This window comes from Microcaecilia unicolor, chromosome 7 (assembly GCF_901765095.1).
Source record: "Microcaecilia unicolor chromosome 7, aMicUni1.1, whole genome shotgun sequence".
NCBI lineage: Eukaryota > Metazoa > Chordata > Amphibia > Gymnophiona > Siphonopidae > Microcaecilia > Microcaecilia unicolor.
In genome coordinates this window covers 234,940,485-234,966,892 of record NC_044037.1, presented here as the reverse complement: position 1 = coordinate 234,966,892, position 26,408 = coordinate 234,940,485, and the positions used below count along the sequence as shown (strand labels likewise).

General features: G+C 43.4%; 1 protein-coding gene across 1 annotated transcript in view; it reads right to left on the bottom strand.

Annotated features, from left to right (window-relative positions):
• GALNT3 (polypeptide N-acetylgalactosaminyltransferase 3) overlaps positions 1-17,126 on the bottom strand; it is a 144,465-nt gene extending 127,339 nt beyond the window's left edge. The window contains exon 1 of the mRNA XM_030210083.1: positions 17,015-17,126. The gene's annotated coding sequence lies outside the window, so the exon portion shown is untranslated. The remainder of the gene's footprint in view (positions 1-17,014) is intronic.
• Between the last annotated feature and the right edge of the window lie 9,282 nt (positions 17,127-26,408).

Sequence of the window (26,408 nt, the reverse complement as noted above, 5' to 3'; positions counted from 1 at the left end):
TCGCCGGCTCCGCAACGGAAAGCAGTTGAACCCGGCCAAAATCGGCTTTCGATTATACCGATTTGGCCAGTTTCAGGAGATCGCCGGCCATCTCCCGATTTGTGTCAGAAGATGCCTGGGGATCTCTTTTGAAAATGAGCAGGATAGTCTTGAGAGCTTCAATTTGGAATGAGCTCCTCATGATTGTTACCATACCTTGTTCCAGTTAGGAACACTGTTCACCAGAAGGCTAGCCTGTCCATTTCAGAACAAGCCAAGACAAGCAAACAGGGCCAACAAGGTTAGATTTCTGGGATTTTTTTTCTTCTATACATTTCACTAGACCCAACACTGTCCAAGACTGGAGCAACTAGTAATTTTATCAATAATTAGAACCACAGTCCCACACAGATTTTGCAGACTTCTCCTTTAGGACCAAGCTCTTGTAGGAAACCTTAGGCTGGGCGCTCTTCATAAACATCCTTACAGAAAGTGTCCTAGTTACCAGGATAGAAGGAGACTCCCATTGCTGCCTAAGCCATGAATCAAAAGTTTCATCACCACTACTTTCCTCATACTTTGAACCCTTGTATATTTGGAAGAGTTACTAGGGTTAGCTATCTGGCCTGTAGCTTTGGCATTACTAAGCCAGGGGAGCTGCCCAATGGGCTGGCACCTACACAGAGCATTCCCCTATGCTCTGAGAACTCTGGTTTTATTAAGCTTTCCTTTTGTTTTCTAGCTAACCTAGCAAATAACCAGAGGACTGTAGCCTGCTTTATACAGCTTCCTAGCTCCTCGGTGGTTCACCACCAGCAGATATAGATCTGAGATGGTGATACATTATACTTCATTGTTCTGGGGGGTCACGTGATGCGCTGAGGGAGTAGGACGTGAGTTCCTGCTCTCCGAGGCCCAACGCCCGATATCGTCAAATAACTAATGATTTCGCCTCGCCCCGGATCAATTAGAAGGCATAACACATCAGCTAACTAAGTGATGGATAAGTTTATGGAAAAATCAGCTAAAATTATGCCGGCGCGAGGGGCGAGGAAAGACAAAGAATTGCTGAAGGTGGTTGGCCCGGACATAGACTCGCCACAGAAACAAAGCGGGCCGCCTTTCTCGGAGGCACAATTAGCGCAATTATCACAACTGAATGCGGCAGTAGTCCAAGCGCTGGAACCCAGACTAGAAAGAATATCGACGCAGATCGCAAACTTTGAAACGCGATTGGCAGAGGAGTCGCGTCGGATCGGAGACCTAGAGCATAGGGTGTCTGAGATAGAAGATGCGAACCCTCCAATGCAACAGCAGATCCGCCAGTTACAGAACACAGTGACAACGCTTACAGGCAAGGTGGATGAGCTAGAGAACCGAGGTAGGCGCAGTAATCTGCGGTTGATTGGCCTACCTGAGACGATTGGGGATTCGGTGCTAGCAACAGTTGTGGAGCAATGGCTGAAAACAGAGTTCGCGTTGTCTGATCATGCGGGCGGCCTATGTTTGGAGAGGGTGCATCGCGTAGGCCGAAACCAAGATGGCCGCCAGGCCCCGCGCGCGGTGATACTGAAAGTGCACAATTATCTACATAAGCAAGAGATTTTGAGTGGATACCGCATTAAGCGAGATGATACAAAATATGAGGGACACCAGATCAGAATCTTTCAGGACTACTCTGCCTCCCTCCAGGAACGCCGGAAGAAATTCACGCCGCTATGCCGCCGGCTGCATGCGCTACAGACAAGATTTATGCTGATATACCCAGCAGTGCTTAAGATTCGCCATGAGGGCCGCTGGAAAACGTTTGACTCCGCAGAAGCGGCGCACACATACATCACTGAGCTAGAGCAGCGCCCAGCAGATCGGAACGAACAGATGGGGGGAGAGTGAACTTTCATCAATGTCTTCATCCCTTAAGGGGCGAGGTTCAAAAATTTTGCACCTTCTAGGGCGGGGAGGCCTCGGGCATGGAAGGGGCTCCTCTTTGAGTAATAGAGCTGGATGTATAGGGTACAGGAACTAGGTTGGTTGCAAGAGATAGAGGGGGATAAGGGGAAGTTAGGGGAGGGGGGTTTGTTGGGAGAGGGATACACACAGGAGGCACATGTACACTATAGAGTTTTGACAGGGGTAGGCTGCCCATACTGTGGGGTGTGGGAGGCTCAGTGGGTAAAGCAGTAGCGAATATGGAAGGTCCCCTGGGTAAGGCTGGGTGCCCGGGAGACCCAGGTTGGCAGAACATTGCAGATACTCAGCCACAAGTCCAGTCCTGCTCAGAATAATGTGCGTATAATATCCTGGAATGTGGGAGGGATCTCTTCCCCAATCAAGAGAACTAAGATTCTAACAGCCTTACACAGACATGGGGTGGGGATAGCTTGCCTCCAGGAGACGAGATTGTCCCAGGAGGAACATGAAAAATTGAACCGACACTGGGTAGGGGAAGTGTTTTGCTCACCAGCCACGGGAAGGAGAGGAGGAGTAGCCATATTAATTCACAAAACACTCATGTGCTCTGCAAAACTTGAATTTAGAGATGCTGAAGGGAGATTGGTAGGGACAAAGATCAACTTACAGGGGAGGGAGATGCTAGTGGTGTCAGCTTATGGCCCCAATACAACATCTACAGAATTCTTCGCAGAGGTTTTGGCGAAATGCAGGGGGCATAGTACACTACCATTGATCCTGGCTGGGGATATGAACCAAGTTATGGACGCGGCCTTAGACCGCTCCAAATGCCAACAATCACGATCCTCCGCGCCACCTTCGGTACTGGAAACATTCTGTCAGGAGATGGGATTGGTGGATCCCTGGAGAATATTACACGGAGAAGAGAGGGATTATACCCATACATCTAGAGTCCATCGGACACAGTCCAGAATAGAATATGTTCTCATGTCACAGACTGAATTCCCCAGGGTAACAAATGCCTCTATAGGCCCCGAGGAAATCTCGGACCACTCTTTAATATGGGTGGATTTGGAACCAGCGCCCTTTTTTCAACAATCCCCAGGGTGGAGGTTTCCTGCATATTTGTACACATCTAGCGACTTCAAAAAGTATTTACAACAGAAGTGGGAGGAGTTTGTCACACAATCAGGAACACCGGGAGGACGTGGTCTTGTTCTGGTCCACGGCGAAGGCTGTGCTCAGGGACGAGATCATAGCATACGTCAGTAAGCGGAATCGGCAAATCGCCCGGGGAGTAATTATCTTGGAGAAACAGCTTAGAGCGGCGAGGCGAACATATGCCGGGGCACCGACACAGACAAATTATGACACACTTATGTCCACCAGAGTGGCACTTAACAGCCTCCAGCATGAACGGGTAATGAGGTCCCTCCTGTACAAAAAATACAAACTACACAAATACGGAGACAAGGCGGGAGGGATGGTAGCTAGACTTGTAAGGGGCGCGCGCAAATCACACTTCATCACAGCACTCCGCACTAAGGCAGGAGGAATAACACACGATCTCCAGGAGATTGCACAAAATTTTTACCAGCATTTTGCAAATTTATATGAAGGGAAGCAAGAGCACATAGGAACCCGGGAGACCATACAGGGGTATTTGAAAGATGTAGGACTAGAAAAAATTTCCATAGACCAAGCAAACCTCCTCAGTACCCCGGTGTCAGCCAAAGAACTACAGAAGGCGATAGGCTCGCTGAAATTATATTCAGCGCCGGGGCCAGATGGCCTCTCGGGAGAGTTTTATAAACTGCTGAACACACAGGTTGTAGGGCCATTGACCGAATACCTTAACACAGTGGTAGAAATGGGGCATTTCCCCTCACACACAAATACGGCACTCATAAGTCTGATCCCCAAAAAAGACAGAGATTTACTGAACCCGGGCTCCTTCAGACCCATCTCCCTGATTAATGTGGAGATTAAACTCCTATCACGCATCTTGGCAGAAAGACTAGCGCCTCTGATGCCCCATCTTGTACATGAAGACCAAGTAGGCTTTGTCCGGGGACGCCAATCGGTCCTAAACACACGCAAATTGATCCTTGCATTATTGGCTAACTCCCCTCCAGGTACACAGAAAATGGTGGTCAGTCTAGACGCGGAACGTGCATTTGACCAAGTAGAGTGGCCATTCCTGTTTGAAACACTAAAAGACATAGGGTTCCACGGGTGGTATCTTAATGCGATTGAAACACTCTACTCGCGCCCACAAGCTATGCTTCGAGTCAATGGAGTTAGAACTCCAGGATTCGACATTGGGAGAGGCACTCGACAAGGCTGCCCTTTGTCTCCACTGCTCTCTCTCTTAACGTTGGAACCCCTCTTAGTGAAGATCAGAGCACAGCGCAGGATAGCGGGGATCGAGATGGGCAGGAGAGAGCTAAAGGTACTTGCTTACGCGGATGATGTTGTGGTACTTCTGAGTGACCCACAGACTTCCCTAGAGTGTCTCCTGCACACTATTAAAGAATATGGAGACCTTTCGGGCTACTCCCTTAATAAATCTATGTCCATGGCCATAGCATTAGATGATACACTGCAATCAGACTGGAGAGGTAACTTCCCATTACAGTGGGCGGCAGGTCAACTGCGATATTTGGGGGTGGTCATCCCTAGGGCTCTGGAGACACTATATGAGGCAAACATAAGACCTTTATTGACCAAAACTAGACGTCTGCTGAGGTTGTGGGGAGCCTGCCCCTTATCACTTTCGGGCCGAATAGGCCTGTTTAACATGATGATAGCCCCTAAGTGGCTATACTTGTTTCAGATGCTGCCTTTATACCTAAAGAGAGGGGAGGAGCGGGCTTTGCATCGTGCTGTGCAGACCTTTCTGTGGAACGGGAAGAGACCCAGGCTCCCAATTCATATCCTTCAGAAGCCGAGACCACAGGGGGGGATGGGATTGCTCAACATAAGATATCTCACCATAGCAAGTGCAATGAGGCACATCAGAGACTGGCTAGTGGGAACAGACGACTTTTCAGTGATAGATTTGGAGAAAACACTGGTCCCTAAGGTGCATTTGGGATGGAGACTGCACGCCCCGGGAGGGGGGCCAAACACGGGAGAGGGCCAGAACCCATTGGTTACAGCAGCGAGAGCGGCCTGGAAATGGCTATGTAAACGACACAGATTTGATTGGCGGGCCACCCCTTTCTTGCCACTGCATCATAATCCAGATTTTCCAGAAGGCTCCTCATCGGTGGCATTTCGTCGATGGAGGACGATGGGGATCCAGTATGTATATCAGCTGGTGTCAGACGAAGGGAAAGCGAGATCTTTCGCAGACTTACAACAGGAGTTTGGTCTCACAGAGAGTGATCGTTTTGCTTATCTTCAGATGAGTCATTATGTCGCAGCTCTAGGATGGATTAATTTGAGTGAGGACGTTCAGGATACCTTGAATACGGCATTGACTTTGGGAGCCCAGAATGCAGTACCGCTCAAATATCACCACAGATTTTTGCAGGACTCGACTGAAGACATAGATTTTCAGACAAGAGCGAAGAGTTGGGCCAAAGATCTTGTTGGAATGTAATTGTATTTTACATGCATTGCCTGTCACCTATTATTTCTCTGTGATTACTCTGTGACCTCTGATGTGAATTACTTAGAGAGGTCACACAGCTATGCAACTTCCTGTGGGGGCAGATGCAGCACATGCAGCACATGGAGCACATGGAGCTCATGATCTCTCCTAACCTGAGAGGATCTATGGTGGTGTGAGCATCCATTACCATCTAAGCACATGGAAGGAGCTGATAATACAAATGTATAGTAATATGTATATAAAAGCCTGTCTGATTATAATCTAACTACAAACTGTGAGTAAACAGATGTTTTGTTACTTCAACTTTAAAGTGACTCAGCAGTGAATTATTCAGGGGTGAATGAGAGAGAGATGAAGAAAGAAATTAACATTTCTAAAGCTGAAGCTGTGTGTACTAAAATCTGCTAATTATTTACTACAAATAATCCAACAAAAGGGTTATGGGCCCAGGGCTCAGGAATTGAAAAAGAAGAGAAATATTACCAGGCAGAAAAAAAGGCCACATTTTTCTCTTAAGTTTTAAAGGAAAGATTCAGTCTGTCTCTCTCTCCCCCCACACAGCAGACAGAAGGCTAAGAAAATGGCTGAGGGAAGAAATTCACCATTGTTCTATTCTCTCAAGGTGCCTAGATTAACTGAGTTTAATTATCAGCAGTGGGAACTAAGATTCATATGTCTCCTTCGAGCAAAAGGATTAAATATATGCTTAGACCAAGACAGAACAGCTGAAAATATGGCTGAATGGGACAATGCAAACTATTATGTGAAGTGCATGCTTTTGGAAGCTCTCTCAGAAAAACAAGCCATATTAGTGGAGGGAAAAGATACACCAAAGGACATTTTATATAAACTGAGAACTATGTATGCAACTACATATGCAAAGCAGCAACCAATTTGGCTGGCAGAGTTGAATGAAACCAAATTAAGGGATAAAAGTAAATGTAATGATCACATTATGCATCTTATGTCTTCATTTCAAAAATTAGAACTTTCTGGAATTCCCATGTGTGATGCATTGAAAAGAGCATTTCTTTTTACCTCACTATCAAAGAAGTTTGATGTTTTTAGGTCTGTAAATGAGGCCATTGAAGGGCAATCTTTTGAACAGGCAACATCAAAACTAAGGCAGGAATGCATAATAAATGATTCTGAGGAGATGTGTTCTCAAAGTCAGTCAGAGAGAAATGAAACAAATTTCTTGGCAAAGAACAGAGGAAGGCGGAGCTATGGGAAAACTCCACCCAAGGGCAAGCTGATTTGCTACTCATGTGGAAAGGAGGGACATGTATCTAAATGGTGTAAGGAAACACAAAACACTCCCTCTAGCTCACCTAAGCCAATGGAACTAAAGAATTTTCAAACCAGGAAATGTATGAAGGACAAAGATAAACACAAGGGCTTTCTAATGGCAGAAAAATCTTTGACTATGGTAAATAATAATTCAAATGAAAGTACTTGGATTTTGGATTCGGGGAGCACATGCCATTTAACCAATTGTAAGAATTTCTTTCAGGAAATGTGTCCAGAGGAAGGTATTCTTAAAACTGCAAACGCAGGGACTGCTAAGATCCAAGCAAAAGGTATTGGATTCTTAAAATGCAAAGTGTCTAATGAAGTTAAAGAAATTCCTGTAAGTGATGTTTTGTATATTCCCCAAGCAGTTTGCAATATGCTTAGTGTATCTACATTAGATAAGAAGGGATTTGCGATTCATTTTGAAAACAGTAAGTGCACAATCTCTAAAAATGATGAAGTGTATGCTGAAGCTTTTATGCATAATGATGTTTATAAACTGAGCATTTCAGGTGAAGCCTCACATATGGCGCAAGTAAGGAAGAATGATGGTAAATATAGTCCGGAAATCTGGCACCGCCGCCTGGGACATCGTGATTTTAAGGTGATCCAGGATCTTTACAGTAAGCAACTAGCCACCGGCATTCAGATAAGTGCAGATGCTGGTAAAATGGAGAAATGCATAGACTGTGTTACTCAAAAAGGTGTAAGACCCTCATTTCCTGCATACACAGGAAATAGGAGTAATAAAGTGCTGGACTTAATACACAGTGACTTATGTGGACCGTTTAATATCCCATCATTGGGAAATAACAGATTTGTGCTAATATTCTTGGATGATTTCTCTAGATATTGTGTGGCCTATTTGCTGAAAGAAAAAAGTCAAGTCACAGACATGCTGAAGAAATACGTAGCCATGGTGAGCAATAAATTTGAAAGAAAACCAAAGGTTCTTCAGACCGACAATGGTGGTGAGTTCACTTCACAAAGCATGCGCACATTTCTAGAACAAGAAGGCATTCAGCATATCACAACAGTAGCTTATACACCAGAGCAAAATTCTGTTGCAGAGAGAAAATTTAGGTCACTTGTGGAAATGACCAGATGTATGCTGTCAGATAGCAATCTCCCTAAAAGACTATGGGGGGAAGCCATTCTCACAGCAGTGTACCTACAAAACAGAATGCCAACTAAAGGCGCTGAGCGCACACCACATGAGACATGGCATGGTAGGAAGCCAAACCTGTCACACATAAGAACATTTGGAAGTACAGCATATGCTCATGTACCAAAGCAAAGAAGGCATAAGCTGGATTCCACAACAGAAAGGGGCATTTTAGTTGGCTATACTCCAGGACACAAAGGATATAGAATTTTGAATCTGAAAACTGGCATTGTTGGCATAAGACATGTTACATATTTTGATGAAAACAAAAGGGTTGATAAAGGCTGGATTATCCCAGATGAGCCTTATCATCCAGAATATGAAACTAGAACCATAATAGACATGCCAGTGTATATAAATGCCATACCAAGGCAGATGTCTGAAAGCAACTCACCTGTATCTAACGAGGAACAGGCAGAGGAAGCAGACACAGAAAGGATCATTGAAGAAGACAGTACAGTTGGAGAAGGGGAATCAATTGGAGAAGGACTCTCAGATTTTGAGGATGCGGAAAGGTCAGACCAACCTGTTGTCAGACGCTCATCCAGGGAAAACAAAGGTGTTCCACCCCCAAGACTGTCTTACCTAACAAAGTCAGCAGAAGCTCAAGAGCCCTTAACATGGGATGAGATTGAGAAAATGCCAGCAGAAGAAGCTGCTGAATGGCATAAAGCTGCACAAGAAGAAATTGATGCATTGGATAAAAATAATACTTGGATTCTTACAAAATTACCTCCTGGCAAGAAAGCTATAGGATGCAAATGGGTATTCAAGTTAAAAAGGAATGCACAAGGAAAAGTGGAAAGGTATAAAGCCAGATTAGTGGCAAAGGGATATCTTCAAAATTATGGAGAAGATTTTGATGAAGTGTTTGCACCTGTAGTGAAACACACGACAATAAGAACACTTCTGAGCATTGCAGTCTCAAAAGGCATGCAAGTCAACCACATTGATGTGAAAACAGCGTTTCTTCATGGAGAAATAACTGAAGACTTGTACATGGAACAACCAACAGGTTTCATAAATACAAAACAAAGACAGCTAGTGTGTAAATTAAACAAAGGTCTTTATGGATTAAAGCAAAGTGCAAAATGTTGGAATGATAAATTGCATGAAATATTGACAAATTTAGGATTTAAGCAAGGTGAAGCAGATAAATGCTTGTACACTAGGTGCACAAATGGACAATATGCATACATTTTAGCTTTTGTTGATGATCTGCTCATTGCAAGCAAAAGTGAGCAAGAGTACAAGGACATTGTAAAGTGTTTAAACCACAATGTTGAGATAAAAGAACTTGGTAATGTGTCATACTATCTTGGTATAGAAATTGAGAAACAAAATGATGGTTCTTATCTTCTAAGCCAGAAGCAGAAAATAAATGAGCTTATTGAAAGTTTAGGTATGCAAGATGCCCAAGTTGTAAGCACTCCCATGATCACTGATTTTCTGAAGGATGAAACAGTAAGAGAACCTTTACCAGATAACATCCAATATAGATCAGCCATAGGTAAGCTTTTATATCTAGCTACCACATACAGGGCTGATATAGCAAATGCAGTAGGAATTTTGAGCAGAAGGGTCAGCTCACCTACCAAATCAGATTGGACTGCAGTTAAAAGGATGGTAAGGTATTTAAAGGGTACCATTGATTGTAAATTAAAGATTTCAGCCAATAGTAATCCAAAACTAATATGTTACTGTGATTCAGATTGGGCAGGGGATCATTCTAATTATAAATCCACAAATGGATATATGTTTATGTATGGAAATGTACAAATTTCATGGGCCAGTCATAAACAAAGTATTGTGAGTTTGTCTTCTACAGAAGCTGAATATGTGGCAGTATCGGAAGCGTGCAGAGAACTGATGTGGATTGAAAAACTTTTGCTGGATTTCGGAATAGCTGAACAGAGACCAATCCAGTTAATGGAAGATAATCAGAGCTGCATCCGACTGTCACAGAATGACAAGGTTCAGTCACGCACCAAGCACATCGCAACGAAATACTACAACGTGCGAGAGTTGGCGAAAGAAGGGGTCATCAGTCTACACTATTGTCACACCAGTGAGATGACAGCTGACATCATGACCAAACCGTTACCCAGAGAACATTTTGTGAATCTGCGTATAAAGCTTGGACTTTGTATGAATAAATAATTGCATGACAGTTATGCATGAGAAGGGGTTTGTTGGAATGTAATTGTATTTTACATGCATTGCCTGTCACCTATTATTTCTCTGTGATTACTCTGTGACCTCTGATGTGAATTACTTAGAGAGGTCACACAGCTATGCAACTTCCTGTGGGGGCAGATGCAGCACATGCAGCACATGGAGCACATGGAGCTCATGATCTCTCCTAACCTGAGAGGATCTATGGTGGTGTGAGCATCCATTACCATCTAAGCACATGGAAGGAGCTGATAATACAAATGTATAGTAATATGTATATAAAAGCCTGTCTGATTATAATCTAACTACAAACTGTGAGTAAACAGATGTTTTGTTACTTCAACTTTAAAGTGACTCAGCAGTGAATTATTCAGGGGTGAATGAGAGAGAGATGAAGAAAGAAATTAACATTTCTAAAGCTGAAGCTGTGTGTACTAAAATCTGCTAATTATTTACTACAAATAATCCAACAGATCTGACAATAGAAGTGACAGCAGAGCTCCTGCGCAATTACTTAACCACCATACGGACACACTCTATCTTTAATCGCTATTGGGAGATGGATTACAAATTTATTCTTAGACTGCATATTTCACCAGCGCGAGCTTTCAAGGCTGGTTTTGGAGACTCAGCAGCATGCCCCTGGTGCGGCCACGCTCCAGCAACATTAGGACACATGTTCTGGTCATGCCATCAAGTGGGATTGTTTTGGACCCGGGTGCTTGGTGAAACACAGAGGTACTGGGGTCGCCGGATCAAAAGTCAGCCACTGATGTTGTTTGGGGACTGTAGGTGAGTCCGCCCCGCCCCCCCAGGCTTTGGGGCTTTCATGCGAAGAACCATACTGATGGGAAAGAGAACCATTTTGTTGCACTGGAGAGAAGAAAAAGGCCCAACTGTTGGAGCATGGAGATCCCAAATGATCCAGTTATTGAACTTAGAAAGACGAGGGATTTCAGACATGTCTTCCAAGGAGGGAGAACACCTGCAGAAGACATGGGCGAACTTTTGGGACACTTTGCAACCCACAGCTCGAAGCAGAATACTAAATTAGGGTTGGCGGACCTCTGTCATTGTTTATTTGTGCGAGAGGACACATACTCCTGTGTGGGGGGGGGGGGGGGGGGGGTAAACGGTACAATATCTGATAAACCTCACTATGCTGTGTAGTATTTGAGAGCGAATTCTTATGGAGCCAAAGATGGAGACACAGCGCATGAACTCATTGAGAACTATTAGAGGAGGCGGCAGCTGGCAAAGGGCTATAAGAAACAAGGCCCTTTGTGGTAGAACATACAGAATGGAACTGTGATGCCTCTGGTATGACTTGGGCTGTGTTGTTTGACCTGAGCAGCGGAATGGGGGTGGGGTGTTATACAGATATTAATTAACGTTCACTGTATAGAAGGGGGCGACAGTTGGGAATGGGAGGGGGAGGGATGTTGGGGTTAACGAAAATATATAATGTAAGAAACGCACAGTTGATGTTGTAAGCTTTTCAGGTTAACTGTCTCAAGCGGATATGTATACGACATGCTCTTATCATAATAAACAGGTTTAAACATACTTCATTGTTCTAGCTCTGGTTCTCGTCTCACAGGGGAGCTATCCTAAAGCCAGTCTCTTCTGCCTTCTTGTAAGCAACTATAACTATTGCTGTAGTTATACTCACAGCAACTGTACTAGGATAGAGTGGGGGGAGCACATGGGGATGTCTTCACTAATTCCATGCCTTTTGCCACAGTCCTAGGTCTGAAGAGCTAAGAAGTGCCCGCCCAACCTTACTGTCCACCCTGGTCATTCGGGTTTAGGTGAGGGGGGCTGGCCAACAGACCAATGCCTGCCCCCCTGAATATCTGAGCTCCAAGAACAAAGCTTCTGGAAAGCTTGACCAATGCTTTTCCTTCCTTTCTGGCTTCCACAATGGCAGTAGCCCCCTTAGGCCTCTGCCACAAAAGCCATTCTCATCTCTGCACTAATCCCTAAATCCATTTGCTGGAGACAGATAACACTGAACAATTCCTTGGCGTCACCAGTCTATATACAGGAGCCAAGTACTTTGTTTCTGTCTTCAACTGCTGGCAGGCGGACATGAACCTACTTGTTTCGACTATACACAATAGTTATGTACACAATATTATTTCTGTACACAATAGTTATGAGTTCATTTAAATTCTGGGGTTTATTTCTTGTATTGACTTTAGGCTTACATATAGCAAAGTTCTCCTGTAAAAAAGTTGCATTATAAAAACTCACAACAGTACCAAATCCCACCCTCCATACACTGCTTGTACCGACTATGGTGTCCTTAAAGAAATGCCCTAATCAGAAAAAGAATAGTTGTATGATCATTCCCAGTAATAGGCATTTATTATTTCTAGGGCTGCATTCCGATTAAAATCTATAATCGTGATTAATCGTGCGATAAAAAAAAAACCAGCACGCTGTCTGGGGAGGTGGGGGCAGAAGGGAAGAGAGGTGAAGTCACATAGGCTGTGACTGCATCTGTCTTCCCTCCAGCCCCCTTCCCCAGACAGCCTGCCTGATCCAGCTCACAGAGCCTTGGGGTGGGGGGGGGGGGGAGAAGTAAGACAGAGGCAGTCACTTAGGCTCTAAGTAAATGCATCTGTCTCCCCTCTCAGTCCCCTCCCCCCTTCCCCCCCCCCCCCCCCGACCTGCATGCCTGATCTGTGAACCAGATCAGGCAGGCAGGCAAGCAAGCATGCTGGCAGACAGGGGGTGAAGACAGATGCAGCCTATGTGACTGCATCTCTCCCCCCCCCCCCCCCCAGACTGCCTGCATGATTGATCTGACTTACGGATCAAGCAGACAGGTAGGGAGCTGTTAGGGGGAGGTTAAAGGGACCCAGACCTCATGCAGAGGTGGGGGGAGGGAGTGGGGACCCATACATCAATAAAGCAGGGAGGGAGGGGGACCCGGGGATGAAGGTGGACCTCGTCGGAATGGGGGGTTAGGAGGGACTTACCGGTGGTGTCCGGGCAGGCGGGAGAGCATGTCTGGGCCAGGCAGTAGGGGCAACTGCATCCAGCAGGCGAGTGGGGCAGCTGGAGCAGTGGAATCCAGCAGGCAGGTGGCCAGGCATGCAGGAGCAGTGCCGATCAGAAGCCTCGTGCTGCTATGCAACACGCTCTCCAATAGGGACGCTCCTCATTGGCTCCCTGTGCAAAGAGCCAATCAGGAATGTTCAAACTGCAATGCCCCCACACCATAACCTTAATCCTTTCCTATCTACAAATAGCATTCCTTTCTGCTTTTGTTTAAAAAAAAATTTTTTTGTAAACCGCTTTAATTTGCTTGCAACAGAGCGGTATAGCAAGTTTAATAAACGATAAACTTATTCCTTGCAAAAATTCTATTTAATATCAGCAACAGTGCAAAACAATTGTGTTTGTTTTGCAGGGGAGAATATGAAAGTAAGCCAATGGTCAAACTGGAATGAATGATAGGCAGGTTTCTGCGATACTGACCAGCAACAACAGAACGGCAATAGTAACAACAATGGCAGACCACAGAGTAAACACAAACCAGTGGTAAAAGTAGAAGCTTTAATGCTGAGAGGAAGATTTTGAGAGAAGAAGATCAGAAAGCTAAGTTGCTTAGGCAGTACCCAATCAGTTGCGCATTAAATGATGAGAATTAATAAAAGAAGGTTCTAGCAATGTTCTGGGATGAAATGACCAGAAAACAGTCCAAAGAGAATAGATAGTGTTCTCAGCTCTTGCCTATGCTATGCTTCATATTGTTTGGGGAGATGAGGACATTTATTTAGGGTTCAGAACCAGGTATGTTGTTTTGGGATGACACCTCTGGAATGAAGAGAATGAGGCACCCAAAATTCATTGTTTTTTCAACTTGACTGTGTGGAGGAGTGGCCTAGTGGTTAGGGTGGTGGACTTTGGTCCTGGGGAACTAAGTTCGATTCCCAGCATAGGCAGCTCCTTGTGACTCTGGGCAAGTCACTTAACCCTCCATTGCCTGCCGCATTGAGCCTGCCATGAGTGGGAAAGTGTGGGGTACAAATGTAAATAAAATAAAAAAAAAAAAGAATTCCAAGTACTTGGTTGGGTATTTCGTTCAAGGCAGAACAAACAAGAGAAATGCGTGTCTGCATTTCAGAAGAGAGGCAAAACCAGTTTGAATATCCAGAAGATTTACAAACAAAAGGAAGTCTAAGGATAGAATCCTGGAATATTCTGAAGGGATACACAGAGAGGCCCCTGCATGTAATCTAGGCATATGACTTTGTTAAAATGTTCTATGTGTATTACCAAAAGAACGTGCATCTTGTCAACTGATCACTACTTGCCAAGTTAGAAAAAGACAAGTATGTGAGAGTCCAGAAAAGAAAAGAACTACCTATGAAAAACCTAATACCCCTAATAAAAATAGTAATAAAATTAAGGACACCATATCCTGCATAATGGAATATTTAATGACATATATGAAGTAAATCATTTAGTGCAGCTGAAATTACCTAAATTTTACTGTCAAGAGCAAAGGTCGGAAGAAACAGAGGTAAACAATACTGTGCACCCAGTAATGGTCTCATCCCCGGGGTCCACAAACCACAGCTTGGGAACCAATGCATTATACACCACTGCAGAACTAGAACGTAGCTATACTCATGACTGAGAGGTCTGCATAAAATGAAGATATCCCCATTTCAATTAAAAACAATGCTCAAGGGTCAGAAAATCAGATACATGGCTTGAGGCTCTAATTTCTTTTTCTCCAGGCACAATATGCAAGAAAACCATTAATGAATTTGGTCCACAATAGTAAAAGGGAAACAAATTCAAAAACAGCATTACTAATAGAATAATCAATTGGTACTAATATTTCTATGTATGGAAAACCAAATCCAGCACCAAGAGATGCAATCAGAAATCAGAAAAATGTCACAAAGATACAGAACTACTACTAAACATTTCTAGAGCGCTACTACGGTTACGCAGCGCTGTACAATTTAACAAAGAGACAGTCCCTGCTCAAAGAGCTTACAATCTAATAGACAAGTGAACTAGTTCCATTTATTTTACATACCACAAGCCTGATTAAGCAAAAACTTTAATGAACAACTCAACGTACTTATGATTGACTCTCTACATTTTACACCTCATGAACTTCATCAGGAAGATCTCTGGCACAATTAAACTAAGCACAATAAAAGTAAACTTTGAAGACTTAAATCATTCCCAGTACACTTTGCGTGAAGAATAAGGTTCATGCTAGTTATGGTAGGCACAAAACAAACCTGCAATTATGTTAGGAACAATCTTTACATAATCATTCAGTGAAAAGTACTTTAAAACTCTTCAGAAAAAAAAGTTAGATATCCACATAATCAAGTCTATATTATATATCAAGATCTGTTTTGTTTTGAACATGGTAACTTACGAGTTTTGTTATTTAAGGGGTGATGTACTGGAATGGCAGGTTGTAGCAGAATAATGGCATTCTATTCTATTGTGAAGTAAGTCAAGAAGCGAAAGTAAAGCTTTTGTTAGGATATATACATCGAGACCCTATTGAAATGCCTCTGCAAGCTGAGCAGGAACTAACACTTTGTAGCCAGCTGCTTTCTGACTAGCTGAAATAAGGTACAAACTATATTTTTATGAGCTGATAAGGGTCAACAATGTAATGGTGCACTTGATTAAGGCGGTCTTTTACTAAAGTGCATTACATTTTGTACTTACCATGCCTTAGCTACACTTTAGGCGCAATAAGTGCAAAGGCAGCACTACAACTGTTGGGGGCATGCTTAGTATGCCCTCTGTAGTTCCCATCCAGAAATGTTCAATAGCACACATTAACTCTACACTGAACTACACCAACTGTGCAAGTGACAGCACACGGACAGCATACTATAATTACCTCAGGTTATATACCATGCCCTTTTTCTACCCAGGCCACACGTGGTTCCCAACCCAACACAAAATGTAATATTTTGAATCTGAATTAGCTTGCACTAACTACTAAAGCACTGCAAAAACAGTGCAGTTGTGCAGTAGCAGTTAACACTGGCTAACTTAATACACTTCAGTAAAAGGGTCTCTAAGATTGTACTAGAGAACTATCAAATTATTTGACAGGCTATGACAGCCTAGGGTTTCATAGGTAATAAATATTATCAAGTTTATACAGCCTTCCTTTCCTTTAATGCTGATTTCTCTATTACAGTTATTTGGATTAAAACAAGAAAACAGTATTCCTCGGTAGAAACTGCCACCCTGAGTCCAGTTTCTACTGAAGAATATTGTTATGATACAGTAGGGAGGGTTCCTTTGTGACATTTTAAAAGTTATGTTCTGGGGGTTTTTATTTATTTGGGTTTAGCTCACACCTGAGAGGAAACAGAAACCATGTCTGTTAAAAGGAAAAGCCAGTCTCCAGCATCATCCCCATAAAACGAGAACAGGTTTCTTTCTCTTCTTTCACCCACCTGCAGCTCTGACTGAGAAATGTCAGGTTCTTCCATGCTCCGTGTCGTTATTGAAAGAGCGGAGGCCAAAACAACTCGCCCCACAAAAAGATACTTAATATCCTGAAAAGCCAAAGAACTTGAGAGAACCGGGGCCCAGCTGCCGCCTTGAACCCCCCCTACTCTACTTTATCTCAGTCAAAACTCAAGAGGCCGCCATACGTCTCAAGAAAGGTTACCGATTCTTTCTGAAGAAACAAAAAATATAAAAACGTTGCTCTCCAAATTAAAAAAAAAAAATGTCTCCAGCAACAGCACCAAGATGCTGAAAAGCCTAAACAGATAGTCACAGCCAAACCTAAGAAACAGCACGAGCTCTAATCCATCCCATAGCTTCAGAAGTTTAAAAGAAAGTTTTCAACTCACCCAGGAAAGCCACCGGGGCAGGAAGGAGGAGACGGAGGGCCCGGTGCTCAGCCGTAGCCAACACCGACTTCCGCCTCATTGGCCGCAGGTGAGTTGGGTTCGGCAACGTCTGCCAGGGCGAGACCGGTACTGCGCCTGCGCGCTGCTTTACCTGCTGGCTCTGCGCTTCACCTGGAGGACGCAGCAGAGTAGCAAACGCGTGCGCGAGAAACCTAGGAGGAAACCTCCTCGGGACGAAGCGCCACGCTCTGGCTGCTGGGGAAAAGTGCTGAGCTCGCGCATTCTTCCCATCGTGTGCCTTTAGGCTGAGTCCTCGGGTTTAGTGTGGTGTTTTTTTTTTTGGTACACATTTATTGTTTATCCCTAAAGTATTCACTCTGGCTGATAGACGTAATAAACTTGAGATGTCCATGGTTCACCAGTTTTTGAATTTCACTACATACAATAAGAACATACAATAGGGAGATAATAAAAGTGGGTGAAGTTTATCTACGCTCTGCCATCCTGAAGTAAGGAAGCGAGAGAAACATCACCCGCCACATAAGCGCCCTGTTATCTGTGTATGACTAGGCGGCACGGAATCACTCGGCTAGAGAGGCGAAAGGGAAAAAATATATATATTCGTAAGTGTCTTGGGTGGCGCAGGCTAGATCAGACGAAGAATTTCTTCAAACCCAAATGAACAGCACCTCTTCTCACTGTCTCTAGCTCACGTTAGACATTGTGCTGATAAACACATACTGGCTATCATAATGATTCGAAGCTTTCCCTTCAGAAACCCTACAGTATTTGTTTTACTGACGAACTCTTTGGTTCTGAAAATTGAGCCAGGCACACATTAATGTAAGCGTCCTTAAATTGAGCTTTGACTTTGGGAGTAGAAGCTTGCATGTGCTAAGATTCTTCCCTATCCTAATGAACTAAAGCAATTTAATATTTCAGACTTTTATTCTAGCAAATTATTGACTCTGGTGTAAATACAGGAATGTCAGACTTAGAGTGCCCTTTGACAAAGCTGTGGCAAAAAAAGTGATCTTAACATGCCCTTAAGTGGGTCTTTCTGCCAAAGGCTGATATTCAATTTTCAGTATTAAAGGTGAAGTTGCAATTAGCACATGGGCCCTTACCACTACCCATTTTGTAAGCAGCAACAGCCCATGAGCTAATCCTGACCTAATTAGTGTGTGGCAATATGGCTGTGCTAAATGAGTAGTGAAGACATATCCCCCTCAGCCCAAAATAAAAATTATTTTTTAGGACATGGGTACTTTTACCACGGGACGCTTCAGCCCACCATGCGGTAAACCCTTTTAAGCTGTGGTAAGCACGCATTAGAGCTTACCACTGCTTGGTAAAAGGACCCTGTAATACGTGTATGAGTATTGCATAGTAAACAACAGTGTTAACAGAAAGACATGATGAAAATATATTACAAATTGACTGCAGGGTAAACAAGACTAAAGGTCCATTCATTTATATATGCAGAGATTTGGTGGTGGTGGGGGGCATATAGGGCATGGTACGAGAGGTAATAGTGTTGGATCTGTTGGGAAACAGTGATCATAACGTTCAAATTTGAGCTATCTGGATTGAAGTCACTAAGGAAATCTACGGTAGCAGCATTTAGTTTTCAAAAGGGCAACAAAATGAGGAAAATTGTTCAAAAGAAGTTAAAAGGATCAACCACAAAGATTTGGACTTTAAATCAGGCATGGATATTGTTTAAAAATACCATCATGAAAGCCCAGACCACATGTATTCCACATGTTAACAAAGGTGGAAAGAAGTACAAACGACAGCCAGCATGGTTAAAAGGTAAAATGAAACAGGCTATTAGAGCCAAAAGAACATCTTTCAAAGAATGGAGAAAGGATCCAAATGAAGAAAATAAGAAGCAACATAAGCACTGGCAAGCTAGATGGAAAGCATTGATAAAGAAAGCTAAAAGAGAATATGAAGAAAAACTTGCCACAGAGACAATTCATAGTAACAGGTACATCAGAATCAGAAAGCCTGTGAGGGAATCCGTGGGACCATTAGATCATGAAGGAGCAAAAAGAGTACTTAGGGACGACAAGGCCATATTGAAGAGATTGAATGAATTCTTTGCTTCAGATTTTATGGAAGAAGATGTAAGAGATCTACCTGTACCAGAAATAGTTTTCAAGAGTGAAGATGTGGAGGAATCGAGACAAGTGCTATTTAACATATTTATAAATGATCTGGAAATCGGGATGACAAGTAAGGTAATTACATTTGCAGATGACACGTGCAGATTGTGAAAAATTGCAGGAAGACTTTAGGAAACTGGAAGACTGGGCATCCAAATGGCAGATGAAATTTAATGTGGACAAATGCAAAGTGATACATATTGGAAGGAATAATCCAAATCAAAGTTATCTGATGCTGACTGTAGCCAATATGCAGAAATCTTCTGCCCAGTGTGGCGATTGCCAAAAGAGCAAACAGGATGCTAGGAATTATTAGGAAAGGGATACAAAATAAGACCAAGAATATTATAATGCCTCTGTATCGTTCCATGGTGCAACCTCACCTCGAGTATTGCGTTCAGTTCTAGTCGTTGTATATATCGGTATTAGAAAAGGTTCAAAGAAGAGAAACCAAAATAATAAAGGGATGGAACTCCTCCCCATATTGATGTCTATAAAATCCTGAGTGATGCAGAATGGGTAAATGTGAATTGATTTTTCATTCTTTCAAAAAGTACAAAGATCAGGGGACACTCAATGAAATTACATGGAAATACTTGTAAAACAAATAAGAGGAAATATTGTTTCACTCAACAAATAGTTAAGCTCTGGAACTCATTGCTGGAAGATGTGGTAACAGAAGTTAGCATATCTGGGTTTAAAAAAGGTTTGGACAAGTTACTGGAGGAAAAGTCCATAGTCTGTTATTGAGATGGACATGGGGGAATCCACTGCTTGCCCCGGGAATGGTAGCATGGAATGTTGCTACTAATTGGGTTTCTGCCAAGTACTTGTGACTTGGATTGGCCACTGTTGGAAGTAGGATAATGGGCTAGGTGGACCATTGGTCTGACCCAGTATGGCTATTCATATCTTCTTATATTAGGGATACCAGTTGATTGCATTGTGTAAAAAGCAGAAGAGTCTAGTAGTAAAACCTAGAGTTGGCTGGCAGCCCTAGGTAGGATTAGCATCTTTAAAAGGATAAAAATGAAACACTGGAGTAACCTGCATGGAGCAGAAGTTACAACTTTGAAAGGTTAAAAGTGGTCTTTTACTAAAGTGTGCTAAATTTTCGCATTTAGCACACCCTAACAGCAGAAATCATGGTACAGTTACAGCAAAGCTGGACACTAATTGCTGAGAGTGTGCCTAGCCTGTACTCTGGATTTAACGCATGGACATGTACATTACCATGCATAAAACCTGGTCACAATTAGAGGCCGTCTGAAACTGCCATCCAAACTGTATGAAAGGACCTAACAAAGCTGGCGGAATGGACCGATATTTGCCAACTAAGGTTTAATTCCAAAAAATGCAGGGTCAAGCACTTGGGTCGCAAGAATCTGAGGGAACAGTACAGTATAGGGGGTGAAGTGCTTCAGTGTACGAAGGAAGAGCGGGACTTGGGGGTGATTGTGTCTGATGACCTTAAGCTTCCAAACAGGTAGAAAAAATGACAGTCAAAGCCCGAAGTAAGCTTGGGTGCATAGAGAGAGGCATGACCAGCAGGAAAAAGGAGGTGATAGTGCCGTTGTATAAGTCTCTAGTGAGGCCCCATTTGGAGTACTGTGTGCAGTTCTGGAGACTGCACCTATGGAAAGATATAAACAGGATAGAGTCTGTCCAGAGGGCGGCTACAAAATTAGTACGCGGTCTTGAATGCAAAAATTATAGGGACAGGCTTATGATCCTCAACATGTATACACTGGAAGAGAGGAGGGAGAGAGGAGACATGATAATCTACTTATATAATAAAACGCACCTCCAACATTCTGAAGCTGACTGCATGGCTGAGGCATTCCTGCTCTCTGTATCCATCTCCTGAATTGACATCACGTACTTCCGGGTTCGTCACAAGCAGAAGTGACCAACCACATGAGGTTTCTCGGCTTCAGAATGTTGGAGGTGCATTCTATTAAATAGGATAGGATTGGTCAGTTCCTGGAAGCACAACCAGAGCTCAGCGTCCTGCACAGTAACGCTCAGACACCAGAGAGTGAGACGGGGGGCCTGACACCAGAGAGGGGGGGGGGCTGACACCAGAGGGGGGGGGGAGGTATCTCTGTCACACACACACTCTCTCTCTCACAATGTCTTTCTCTCACACACTCTATGTCTCACACTGTATCACATTCACTATGTGTCACACAGTCACTCACACACTCTCTTGGTCTCATACACTCAGTCTCACAGAGAGTCTGTGTCTCACACACACTCTCTCTCTCGCACACACTGTATCTGTGTGAAACACAATCTCTCTCTCTCACATTGTGTCTCACATACGCACTTGCACACACTCTCATTCTCACAGACACACTCGCACCCAGACTCTCTCTCTCACACACACACACTCGCACATTCACTCTCTCAAACATACACACTCCGAGGAAAACCTTGCTAGCGCCCGTTTCATTTGTGTCAGAAACGGGCCTTTTTTACTAGTGTTTAAATATCTCAAGGGCATTTATATACAGGAAGAGAACTTTTTTCAACTGGAGAGCTCTGAAACAGGGGTGTAGCCAGACTTCCGCAGGAGGGGGGTCCAGAGCCCGAGGTGAGGGGGCACATTTTAGGCCCCCCCCCGGCATCGCCGACCCCCCCGCCACCAAATTTGACACCTCCTGCCGACGACCCTCTCGACCCCCCTCCTGCCGCCAACCTGTCATCGCCTACCTTTGCTGGCGGGGGACCCCAACCCCCGCCAGCCGAGGTCCTCTTCTTCCCAATCCTGCTCAAGGCTTCGTTCTAATCTGACGTCAGACTAGAAGTGAAGTCGAGAGATATTAAGCAGTTTGATTTTTGTCTTCCCAGGTCCGGATCACATTTTGCCAAAAATCCCTTGAAAAAGCTGTCTTAGCGAAACAGGCACCTGTCGGGGGGCAAGACCAGTACCTGGGACGTGAGATGTACCTAGACTGGAATACGAAGGACAGTAACAACACAAGATAAGTGAACACGGCCAGGCTTGAGGTAGACCACACAGCCGATAGTGCCGTTACAAATCTATTCTGACTGCATTACTTGATCTGCATAAGAAGTATACATAATCACAGCGGTAAAGCATAGAAAAGGATTCAGGCTCCGCTGTTGACTGTACGAAAGCTGACGCAGAATAGGGGGAAAGCACTACACCTGAAAAAATAAACAATAAAAAGTTTGGATATACAGGCAGGAGGGAGACTGTCAATGATTAAATTTGTCACCATTTAAAAGGTTATACACCGAATGGTGTAGAGGATTTTTATGGTGTCTGTATGAGACTTTCCCTTGAACAGCCAACAGTACTTAGTGGTATATATATACTTCATAGATCTTTTCTACTGGATGTAGTATTTAATATTGTATTGATAAAGTAGAACATTGCCAGAACCATTTGACAGTATCCTAGAAATAAGCAGTAGGTTTTCTTAAGTCTATCTTAATAATGGCTTATGGGCTTTTAGGAAATTATCAACCTTTTTTAAATCCTGCTAAGCTAAGTGCTTTTACATTCTCTGGCAACCAATTTCAGAGTTTAATTTAATTTACACTGAGTGAAGAAATATTTTCTCTGATTTTAAATTTACTACTTAGTAGCTTCATTGCATTCCCCCTATTCCTTGTATTTTTGGAAAGAGTAAACAAGCAATTCACATCTACCCATTCCACTCCACTCAGTATTTTTTATTAAACATTTTACATAATTCCAAAGCAAGCTTTGTCAAGCAATCTGCCATAATTTACAAGGAAACAAATATTCAGGGGATATCCCTCTTCTACAATAATAATTATAGGCTGTAATTCACAACGAGGGGGGGGGGGGGTACTGATATACACCATTCCTGAGAGGAGGAAGAGGAAACAAAATAGCGCGCAAAAGATCATTTCAACTGCATACTTTCTACGAGTCCAAAAGGTCATTATAAGTCAGTAATAGGAGCTCTTGCATTCAAAAAAGATTGAAGTTGTAAAGGTTAAAAAAAATGAAAGGTAGTATTATCTGAACACATTTACATGGAAACCTTAACTGAAATTTAGCACCCAAAGTCAAAGCTTCCTGTCGCATAGACAGAAATTTCTTCCTTTTTTTCCTGTATCGATCTGGAGACATCCGATAAACAAAACTGGAACCGATTGTCTCGGATAAAGTCTTATCAAAGCCTCTTCATCCTGGAAAGATACAAAGGAGACCAACAAGATGGCCCAAAAGTCCACCTCATCTTGCAATCTCTCTAAAAGCGCTGAGACATCCAGACTATCAGATGATGAATTCACCCTGACTTGGCCTGTGAACATGGCAAATAATAAAGTTTTTGTATTGGGGGAAGCCCATTCTCAGGATATTGAAGAACTTCTTTTAAGAATTTGTGAAATAAGTCCCTTGAGGAGCTATATTTAATAGAAGGAAAGTTTAATATTCTCAAATTCAATGATCTAGCTCCATTTTCTAAGTTCTCCAACTTACGATGAACAACATCAGCATTCTGTAATAATGTACATTCCACCTCTTTAACTTGGGCTAAAGATTTTTCATATTTGATCCACTCAGTATTTTATAGACCTCTATCATATCTCCCCCTCTGTCACGTCTGTGGCCGTGACCCCTCTCAGACTCACTTTATTTCCTGTGGTCAGCTTCTGAGCTGGCTTCTGTCTGTTCCTTGTGAGTTAGTTCTGTCTCTGTCTTTGTGTGCTGGCTGCATTAGATTGTATGTGTGCTGTCACCCGTTCCAGATTCCAGTCCAGATCTTCCATACTGCCAGACCTGCTTGTTTTGTTTGAACCTGCACAGCACCCTTAGTGGCCTGGTGATTGCTTCAGTGAGTCTCAGCTGCTGCTGGGCTTATTAGCCATTTTGAAACCTTTCTGCTGGCCTTTGCATCGCCTAAGGCCTTGTATTTTGGTGCTTGTGGCACTTCAGCCTAGTTTGATTCCTGCTCTAGTTCCTTGCCTGATCCTGTTTAGTTTAGGTGTAGCTTAGCTTGTATTGTCCTAGTCTTGACTCTTGTTTGTATTTACTGTGTCTTGTTCTGGGTTGTCTGTGTTTCTTGTTTACTGGCTGCCTGGCAGCTTTCAGTCTGTCTTTTGTTTTTCAGTGTTTTTGTTCCCTGTTCTAGTGGCTGCTTGCAGCTTTCAGTCTGTCTTTGTTTTTCAGTGTTTTTGTTCCCTGTTCTAGTGGCTGCTTGCAGCTTTCAGTCCTGCCCGTTAGCTTATCCCTTCCTTGCCTTGCTGCCCCTGTATGTTCCTTTCCCCTCTGACCCTCAGTCCTGGTTCAGCCTAGTGGGTATCCAGTCCTGCCTTGCCCAGAAAGTCCTGCCAGCCACCTGCAGCCTGGAGCTCAACTCCGGATGAAAAGTAGCCAAGTGCAGGTGAGTTTAAGGGTACCTGCTCTGCTTTAATCCTGCTTGTTTGCCTCTGCTGCAACTCCAGTCCGGGGTCCCATCCTGTTCTGCCTAATCTCGGGTGTGAGGTGGTTTTGCCTGCCACTGCCGCTCCTCGGCAGTGGTCCAAGGGCTCACAAACCCAGTTTCAGTATTGAAAACGTGACACCTTCATCCATCTCAGCTTATCCCTTCCTTGCCTTGCTGCCCCTGTATGTTCCTTTCCCCTCTGACCCTCAAGTCCTGGTTCAGCCTAGTGGGTATCCAGTCCTGCCTTGCCCAGAAAGTCCTGCCAGCCACCTGCAGCCTGGAGCTCAACTCCGGATGAAAAGTAGCCAAGTGCAGGTGAGTTTAAGGGTACCTGCTCTGCTTTAATCCTGCTTGTTTGCCTCTGCTGCAACTCCAGTCCGGGGTCCCATCCTGTTCTGCCTAATCTCCGGTGTGAGGTGGTTTTGCCTGCCACTGCCGCTCCTCGGCAGTGGTCCAAGGGCTCACAAACCCAGTTCCAGTATTGAAAACGTGACACCTTCATCCATCTCTTCTTCAAGCTGAAGAGCCCTAGCTACTTTAACCTTTCCTCATAGGGAGGTCATCCTATTCCCTTTATCATTTTCATTACCCTTCTCTATACCTTTTCTAATTCCGCTGTATATTTTTTGAGATGCGGTGACTAGAGTCGCACACAGTATTTTCATTTTTGTTTTCCATTCCTTTCCTAATAATTCCTCACATTCTATTTGTTTTCTTAGATGCCACTGCACACTAAGCAGAGGGTTTCAAAGTATCATCAATGATGATACCTAGATCTTTTTCCTGGACAGACTCCTAATGTGGAACCTTGCATCACATAGCTATAGTTTGGGTTCCTCTTCCTACATGCATTACTTTGCACTTGCTCACATTAAATGTTATCTGCCATTTGGCTGCCAAATCTCCCAGTCTCATAAGGTCCCCTTGCAATTTTTCACAATCCTCTTGTGATTTAACAACTTTGAATAACTTTGTGTCATCAGCTATCTCATTAGTTTCCCATCTCTAGACCATTTATAAATATATTAAAAAGCAATGGTCCCAGCACCGACCCCTGGGGAACCCTACTATCTACCCTTATCCATTGAGAATAGACTATTTAACCCAGTGTATCTGGGTTAAAAATGTGTTGGACAAGTTCCTGGAGGAAAAGTCCATAATCTGCTATTGAGGGGGAAAGCAACATGAATCTTGCTACCATTTGGGAGTTTGTCAGGTATTGTGACCTGAATTGGCCACTGTTGGAAGCAGGATACTGGGCTAGATGAACCATTAGTCTGACCCAGTATGGCTATTATGTGCTCTGTTTTAATGAATACTTAATCCACAATAGGACACTACCTCCTTTCCCATGACTTTCCGATTTCCTCAGGAGTTGTTCATGAGGTACTTTGTCAAACGCCTTTTGAAAATCCAGATACACAATATCAACTGGCTCACCTTTTATCCACATGTAGTAGACTGGTGAAGCAAGATTCCCCTTGACTAAATCCATGATGGCTTTGTCTCATTAATCCATGCCTTCGCAGTGATAAATGTGGCCAGTAAGAAGACTTCCTAATAGGTTGACTGGGAGATTGGCTATTTTTACAACAAAAACAAGCAGTTCTGAAGTACAATACTTCCATACTAAAGATATAATTGATAAATCTTGAAGAAAAAGATAACGGCTCAAATGACTGAGAAGTAACAATATCTACAGATTAACATAGAATAGCAACAAAGAAAAGGACTGCAGAAAAAAAACTAACTCATCCATCTGCACATTTCATATTCCCATCCATTTTGTCA